The sequence below is a fragment of the Palaemon carinicauda genome, chromosome 19 (assembly GCF_036898095.1).
Source record: "Palaemon carinicauda isolate YSFRI2023 chromosome 19, ASM3689809v2, whole genome shotgun sequence".
NCBI lineage: Eukaryota > Metazoa > Arthropoda > Malacostraca > Decapoda > Palaemonidae > Palaemon > Palaemon carinicauda.
Window position 1 is genome coordinate 97,537,204 of NC_090743.1, and position 9,324 is coordinate 97,546,527.

Here is a 9,324-nt window from a genome sequence, read left to right on the forward strand (position 1 = left end):
AACAACTGGCACGAACAGACGAACCCTCGAACGCAACACTGTAACATTTTGCGCATATCACTTTATCACTTTTGATTTTCTGTTTGCACTTATTTCACTGAACTCAAAACTTTAAGTGGTTTGTACCTGAAACACGCAATCCTATCCTTCATTAAAAGGTAGTAATTGCGAAAACAGTATTACAATGTAACAGAAAAACATAATGAAAGATAAAGAATTCAGTGGCTGGAAAAGAGACTAAACACTAGATCAAATAAACTACGTTTAAAATCTCTCACCGCATAAAGCCTGGGAACAAGAATAAAACTCTAGAAACGTTTTACCTTCTTCCCCTATAGCGACTAGGGAGAAGAGCAAAAAACGAGAACGTTACCCGCTTGAACGAAACGTTTATCCTCCTCTCTCTCCCTCCGTCTCTATCTCTCTCTCTCTCTCTCTTGACTTAGAACCTGAGAGATGAGCCCAATTATATATATCGTTAAAACATATTATTTGTTAAAGGAAAAAAACTGAAAGGTTTCCCAAATAAAAAGTTCCTTTATTAGAATTAAAACCATTTAAGCTAAGAAAGAATGAACGAAACGCTAGAATCGGTTTACTCTTACTGCAACGTGAAACCGTGAAATACTCTCTCTCTCTATCGTAACGATAGAGCGCAAGTTGAACGTTCTGAACGTCAACAACTGCGGAGACTAAACAAAACGTTAGTTCAACTTTGAAAACAGTACGAGACTATCAAAGAAATTCTTTCAAAAACATTAAAATATGTTATTTTTATTAGTAAAATAAATTTTTGAATATACTTACCCGATAATCATGTAGCTGTCAACTCCGTTGCCCGACAGAATTCTATGGAGGGATACGCCAGCTATCACAATACTAGAAGGGGGTGTACTTACCAGCGCCACCTGTGGCCAGGTACTCAAGTACTTCTTGTTGACACCTCCTCAATTATTCCTCGGTCCACTGTTTCTCTATGGGGAGGAAGGGAGGGTCGATTAAATCATGATTATCGGGTAAGTATATTCAAAAATTTATTTTACTAATAAAAATAACATTTTTCAATATTAAACTTACCCGATAATCATGTAGCTGATTCACACCCAGGGGGGTGGGTGAAAACCAGTGTACAAGATTAAAGGATAGCTAAGTATCCCGTATTTCATATAATCAGTTATCCACAATAACAATGAAATAATAAGTACCTGGTAAGGAAGTCGACTTGAACCGTTACTCTGCCTTTAATAAGATCGTCTTCCTTACTGAGCGCAGCGTTCCTCTTGGGAGGCTGAATCAACTCAAAGGTGCTAAAGTATACAGGGCTGCAACCCATACTAAAGGACCTCATCACAACCTTTAACCTCGGCGCTTCTCAAGAAAGAATTGACCACCCGCCAAATCAACAAGGATGTGGAAGGCTTCTTAGCCGACCGTACAACCCATAAAAAGTATTCAAGAGAAAGGTTAAAAGGTTATGGGATTATGGGAATGTAGTGGCTGAGCCCTCGCCTACTACTGCATTCGTTGCTACGAATGGTCCCAGGGTGTAGCAGTACTCGTAAAGAGACTGGACATCTTTGAGATAGAATGATGCGAACACTGACTTGCTTCTCCAATAGGTTGCATCCATAACACACTGCAGAGAATGGCTCTGTTTGAAGGCCACTGAAGTAGCCACAGCTCCCACTTCATGTGTCCTTACCTTCAGCAAAGCAAGGTCTTCTTCCTTCAGATGAGAATGTGTTTCTCTAATCAGAAGCCTGAATAGTAAGAAACTGAGTTCTTAGAACTTGGAAAAGAAGGTTTCTTGATAGCACACTATAAGGCTTCTGATTGTCCTCGTAAAGGTTAAGACCTTTTTAGATAGTACCTAAGAGCTCTAACTGGGCAAAGTACTCTCTTCAGATCATTCCCCACCAAGTTGGACAGGCTTGGGATCTCGAACGACTTAGGCCAAGGACGTGAAGGAAGCTCGTTTAGCAAAAACCGAGCTGCAAGGAACATGTAGCCGTTTCAGATGTGAAAACAATGATCCTGCTGAAGGCGTGGATCTCACTTACTCTTTTAGCTGTTGTCAAGCACACGAGGAAAAGAGTTTTTAATGTGAGGTCCTAAAAAGAGGCTGATTGGAGAGGTTCAAATCTTGATGACATAAGGAACCTTAGGACCACGTCTAGATTCCAGCCTGGAGTGGACAACCGACGTTCCTTTGAGGTCTCAAAAGACCTAGGGAGGTCCTGTAGATCTTTGTTGGTGGAAAGATCCAAGCCTCTGTGGCGGAAAACCGCTGCCAACATACTTCTGTAACCCTTGATCGTAGGAGCTGAAAGGGATCTTACTTTCCTTAGATATAACAGGAAGTCAGCAATCTGGGTTACAGTGGTACTGGTTGAGGAAACTGCATTGGTCTTGTACCAGCTACGGAAGACTTCCCCTATAGACTGATAGATTCTGAGAGTGGATGTTCTCCTTGCTTTGGCAATCGCTCTGGCTGCCTCCTTCGAAAAGCCCCTAGCTCTTGAGAGTCTTTCGAAAGTCTGAAGGCAGTCAGACGAAGAGCGTGGAGGATTGGGTGTACCTTCTTTACGTGAGGTAGACTTAGAAGGTTCACTCCTAGAGGAAGAGTCCTGGGAATGTCGACCAGCCATTGCAGTACCTCTAAGAACCATTCTCTCGCGGGCCAGAGCGGAGCCAACCAACGTCAGCCGTGTCCCTTTGTGAGAGGAGAACTTCTGAAGTACCCTGTTGACAATCTTGAACGGCGGGAATGCATACAGGTCGAGATGGAACCAATCCAGCAGAAAAGCATCCACGTGAACTGCTGCTGGGTCTGGAATCGGAGAACAATACAACAGGAGTCTCTAGGTTATCGAGGTAGTGAACAGATCTATGGTTGGCTGACCCCACAGGGCCCAAAGTCTGCTGCAAACATTCTTGAGAAGGGTCCACTCTGTGGGGATGACCTGACCCTTCCGTCTGAGGTGATCTGCCATGACATTCATACCGCCCTGAATGAACCTCGTTACCAGTTAGCTTTCGATCTTTAGACCAGATGAGTAGGTCCCTTGCGATCTAGAACAACTTCCACGAAAGAGTCCCTCCCTGCTTGAAGATGTAAGCCAGGGATGTGGTGTTGTCAGAGTCCACCTCCACCACTTTGTTAAGCTGGAGGGACTTGAAGTTTATCAAGGCCAGAATAACCGCCAACAACTCCTTGCAATTGATGTGAAGTGTCCTTTGCTCCTGATTCCATGTTCCCGAGCATTCTTGTCCGTCCAAAGTCGCACCCCAGCCCGTGTCTGATGCGTCCGAGAGGAGACGGCGGTCGTGTTTCTGAACAGCCAAAGGTAGACTTCCTTGAGAAGAAAGCTGTTCTTACACCACGCGAGAGAAGACCTCCTCTCTTCGGAAACAGGAACTGAGACCGTCTCTAGCGTCATGTCCTTTATCCAGTGAGCAGCTAGATGATACTGAAGGGGGGGGGAGGTGGAGTCTCCCTAACACGATGAACAGGGCCAGCGATGAAAGTGTCCCTGTTAGACTCATCCACTACCTGACTGAGCATCGGTTCCTTCTCAGCATGCTCTGGATGCATTCTAGGGCTTGGAAGATCCTTGGGGCCGACGGAAAAGTCCGAAAAGCTCGACTCTGAAGATCCATACCCAAGGAGACAATGGTCTGGGATGGGACGAGCTGAGACTCCTCAAAATTGACCAGGAGGCCCAGTTCCTTGGTCAGATCCATAGTCCATTTGAAAATCTCCAGACAGCGACGACTTGTGGGAGCTCTTAAAAGCCAGTCGTCTGACGGAGCCGGACACAAGATCATGGTACTGCTGCACAGTCTGTGAACTGTCAATCATGGGCAAGCGAGGAAGTACAGTGACAACCCGAATCTGTCTAGACTGTCTGGGTCGTACAGACAAACTCCTTATCGGGTTGCTGAGGTTGCCGCACTGCGTCACAACAAGTCACTTCTGTTGGTTGTTGAACGTCTTCCCCGTGACACATTGACTCCGTAAACAAAAAATCCTCTAACAAGGACTAAGCTTGGACTGCATGTCTTGTAACACAGCTCAAGGTCTATGGGAGCAGGTGTGGTAACAGACGGGATTAGCGACTGAAGTGGAACCATTACCTTCCCTGGAAGCATGTTATGCTTAAATAAAAGTCCATAGGAGGCTATGCAGCTAAAGGCTCCCTCCAAATGACAGAGTCCTCAAGGGAATATCAGAAGGAGGGAGAAAAGAACTTTCTCATCTACAGGGACCATATCCTAGAAAAGCTAAGTTCTCTCAGTGAGGGTTCACTGGTGCAAAAGCAGCAGACTAGAAGGCAACGTTATGAAACTGCTTGACAGTCTAGTGAGTTGGCAACAACCAAAGATGTGTGACTGAGAAGCATGCGGTAAGGTATGCAGAGCATGTTGTATGCAGAGTATGCTGTATGCAGAGCATGCTGTATGTAGAGCATGTTGTATGCAGAGCATGCTGAATGCAGAGCATGCTGTATGCAGAGCATGTTGTATGCAGAGCATGCTGAATGCAGAGCATGCTGTATGCAGAGCATGTTGTATGCAGAGCATGCTGTATGCAGAGCATGCTGTATGTAGAGCATGTTGTATGCAGAGCATGCTGAATGCAGAGCATGCTGTATGCAGAGCATGTAGTATGCAGAGCATGCTGTAAGCAGAGCATGTAAGGTAAGCAGAGCGTGTGCATGGCGTTTAACATTTCTCAGAAATTCCATGACCAGTGCTAGAGTGCTTTATGCATGCTTGCATGGGGTTTTAATATCAACATAATATATACCTTACATTCATAACTCATGATTCATATTTTTGCCATATTTTGCGATATTGTTAAAAATATATTGCCAGGAATACAAATATATTTTTATAAGTAATACAAATAACCTCCATTATCATAAGGTTTGAAAATGGAGGTAAGGTATGCTGAACAGCAGAGTCAGAACGAGCTGGAACAACAATAGTTGTGGTTTCCTCTTCAAGACTCTGTTGAGGGAACACCTGAGGCTCAGTCTGCAAAGGCTGATCAAAGGAAGTAGCAGAAGGTAGGCGCATGGGTGGAGGAGGCTGACTCCTGGCATGAGTGGCTGAACTCAAGGGTTGCGCTTGCTGAGTGGTTGGCGGATGCGCAGTAGCAAGTTCCTGAGGAACGAGTTGAGGTTCCTGCGGTGTGAGCTGAGAGCGAAAAGGTAGTGGCTGCGCAGAACGCAGTAAAAGTCTCGCAAGTTGAGGCTCCTGAGGCGCAAGGCTGAGGTGTTGAGGTGCTTGCCTTGAGGAGGGTTGAGCTCGCTGCAGCGAGAGCTGAGGAGACTGACTCATGGACTTGAGAGGTTGTTGTACCTCAACCGAGTGTTGCATCACTGGTGGAGCAGCAAGTGGAGGCGGAGGAAGAGAGGTATAATCCTCCTGATCCCATTGTAAAGGTTGCCTTAAGGAAGGCGGAGGCTGAACACCACTGGGAACAGCAAACTCAGAACGTGGCTCAACATCGTACGCCTGGCAGGTGGTACTGCGATCAGGCGGAGCAAGCGCAGGCGGAGGGAGTGTAGGCGGAGGCGGAGGCGCAACACTCTCAGCCCGACACTCACGCATCAAGTCCGAAAGCTGTGCTTGCATGGACTGTAGTAGAGTCCACTTGGGGTCGGCAGAAACTACAGTAGGCTGAGGTAAAGCCTTAACAGTCGAGCTCTGTTGTGGCAGAACCTTACTCCTCTTAGGCGGAGTGCATTCAACTGATGACTGAGGAGAGTCAGAGCTAACCCAATGACTGCATCCGGGTTGTTGAACTCTAACTTCGTACGTCTGGCATAGGTCTGGACTTTACGTTTAAGAGGTCTTGAGACCTGAGACCAGCGTTTTCTCCCCTAAATTTCTTCTGCAGACGAGCAAATAAGGGCTCAATCGTCTGCGGGTGGGAGTGACGATCTCGGTAAGACACGCCCACAACCACCGAGGATACTTCTGTGCGCCGATCAAGGCCTGCTGAACCCTTCTGCCCTTCGACATTGCTTCTCCCCTGGGCTTGGGAGCTTGCAAGAGGTCCCGGACTGGGAGGACGACTGGCGCGCACAGAAGTACCCTCACGCACAACACTGACACACTTTGCGCTAATCACTTATCACTTTGATTTTCTGTTTGCACTTATTTCACTGAACTCGAAACTTTAAGTGGTTTGTACCTGAAACACGCAATTCTATCCTTTCTCAAAAGTTAGTAATTGCGAAAACAGAATTACAATGTAACAGAAAAATCTAATGAAAGATAAATAATTCAGTGGCTGGAAAGAGACTAAACACTAGATCACTCTAGAAACGTTTACCTTCTTCCCCTAAAGAGACTAGGGAGAAGAGCAAAAACGATAACAACGTTACTCGCTTGAATGAAACGTTTATCCTCCTCTTTCTCCCTCCGTCTCTATCTCTCTCTCTCTCTCTCTTGACTTAGAACCTGAGAGAAGAGCCCAATCATATATATCGTTAAAACATATTATTGTTAAAGGAAAAAACTGAAATATTTCCCAAAATGAAAAGTTCCTTTATTAGGATTAAAACCATTAAGTTAAGAAAGAATGAACAAAACGCTAGACACGGTTACTCTTACTGCAACGTGAAACCGTGAAAATTCTTTCTCTATCGTAACGATAGAGCGCAAGTTGAACGTTCTGAACGTCAACAACTGCAGAGACAAAACAAAACGTTAGTTCAACTTTGAAAACAGTACGAGACTATCAAAGAAATTCTTTCAAAGACATTAAAATAGCATAATATGTTAACAGGTAAAACCAAAATGACGGGCTCAATGTTAATTAACTTCGGTACCAAGAAAAGACCGCCTACTATTAGGAAGGTCGAATATAAACAAATATAAAAATTAATTTTAATAAGTTTATAATAAAAGGAAGTTAATCGAAGAGGCCTATAAGAGGCGGAGAGATATAAAATAAATCTATAACTTTTGTTAAGCAAAATTAAGAAAGAGAGTCTATACTCTCTTAGACACCAACACTCCCGTCTAAGGGAAGGGTCGGCCATTTAAAGGTGAAAGAGAGTTCATACTCTCTTCGTCACCATAATTAATCAAATTAATTCCAAAAGCTAACTAAGCTAATATAGAAGTTTCCAGTAAAGCGACAGCCGAAATCAAAGAGAAATACTTCACCAAAGTCGTGAAAATACTCCAAGAACATAAGCGTATCCCAGAACGTCTTGCCGGAAGCACGACAGAGGAATAATTGAGGAGGTGTCAACAAGAAGTACTTGAGTACCTGGCCACAGGTGGCACTGGTAAGTACACCCCCTTCTAGTATTGTGATAGAGGCGTATCCCTCCATAGAATTCTGTCGGGCAACAGAGTTGACAGCTACATGATTATCGGGTAAGTTTAATATTGAAAATAAAATAGCATAAATTCTTAACAGGAAAAACGATAAGACGGGCTCAATGTTAATTAACTTCGGTTCCAAGTAAGGACCGCCTACTATTAGGAAAGGTCGCATATAAACAAACATAAAAATTAATTTTTATAAGTTTATAATAAATGGAAGTTAATCGAAGAGGCCTATAAAAGGCGGAGAGATATAAAATAAATCTATAACTTTGTTAAGCAAAATTACCAAAAACCTAAACACACTTCCGTCTAAGGGAAGGGTGGGGATACTCTTCGACACCAACACTTCCGTCTAAGGGAAGGGTCGGCCATTTAAAAGTGAAAGAGAGTCCATACTCTCTTCGTCACCATAATTAAATCAAATTAATTCCAAAAGCTTGCTAAGCTAATGATAAAGCTTCCTGAATAGCGAAGGCTAAACTCTAGAGCAAATACATCACCAAATCGTGAACAATAACTCCAGAATCAACAGCGTATCCAAGTAGGTCTAGCCGGTGGCACGACAGAGGAAAAATTGAGTTCTTGTTGACAAGAAGTACTTGAGTACCTGCTCACAGATGGCGCTGTTGTGTACACCCCCACCTGTATAGCGATCGCTGGCGTATCCCGACCGTAGATTTCTGTCGGGTAACAGAGTTGACAGCTACATGATCATCGGGTAAGATTAATATTGAAAACCGTATTTACGAGTACATCTCCAATATACTGCTAAAATCCAGGTTAATCACAAGTGAATTCCAAACGATGTTGCCAGCAATGGCGGCAGGGAAGATCTGGTGATGTATGGAATGGTTCGGCCTATCTCCCGTGAGGGCGCTAGTGTACACCTGGCAACTCTATCTGCGATTGCCGCGAGTTTTTGAATTTCTGCTGGACGTCAGAGATTACAGCTATTGTTATATAACCAGCGGGTAAGTTTAATGTTTAAAAATGACAAATTCGTAGGTAATTTGTATTTTTTCTAACTATACAAATCTTAGCTATTTAATATGGGGTAATTACTTTCGGCGTAGCTGAAATGACGAGCCATTAGAATTTTAACGAGGGTTTTACTACTCCACCGCCAGTTACGGGGGGGTAGGGAGGGGTAACTTGCTACCCCCCCCCCTCACACACACCGGTGAATACTTCACTTTGCTCAGAGGTAGGACTTCACGGGGGACAGGGGTGGTGGGCAAGTTTGATTAAATAGCTAATATTTGTATAGTTAGGAAAAATACAAATTACCTACGAATTTGTCATTTGTTCCGTAACTGAAATACAAACTACGCTATCTAATATGGGTGACTCAACCCTTAGGTAGGGTGGTAAGTCCCAGCCATTACTGGCTTTTGTCTTTTGCCCGGGGACTCAGTATCTCAGTGTGTCGGCACTCAACGATAAGGAGTCCCTGCACCTCGCTAGCACCTTGCTCTGCAAGGGCTGCGGCCTACGCAAGCTGTGTGTGAATGAATGAAGTGTGACTCGTCCTAGGAGGTTGACCTGAAATCCTTTAGATGGAAACTTGAGACTAGGACTCTCCCAATACCACCTCGTCAGGGTATGGGGACGTGACAGTATTAGCTTAATACTGCACTAGGAACACAAGGGAACATGGTTTACCTGCAGTGGTTTGAGGTCAGCTGTGCAGAGAACCCAGGATGCTGCTTTCCCCAAGAGAGGGGGAGGATGAAGAAAAGAATAAGGGCCAGACATACCTTTTCATTCATGCAGACTAAGACCGGGTAACAATGCCCTCAACCTTCTGCTACTTGTCCATTAAGGAGCCTGAGGTTTAAACCAGCTGTTGTGCAGCCCACCACAGGGCCGATAAAGAATGTATCGAGCCTCCTGTGGGTCACGTCTTGCAGGTAGTGGGCTGTGAAGGTTGTCTGACGCTTCCACACCCCAGCTTGTAGAACCTGCGTCACT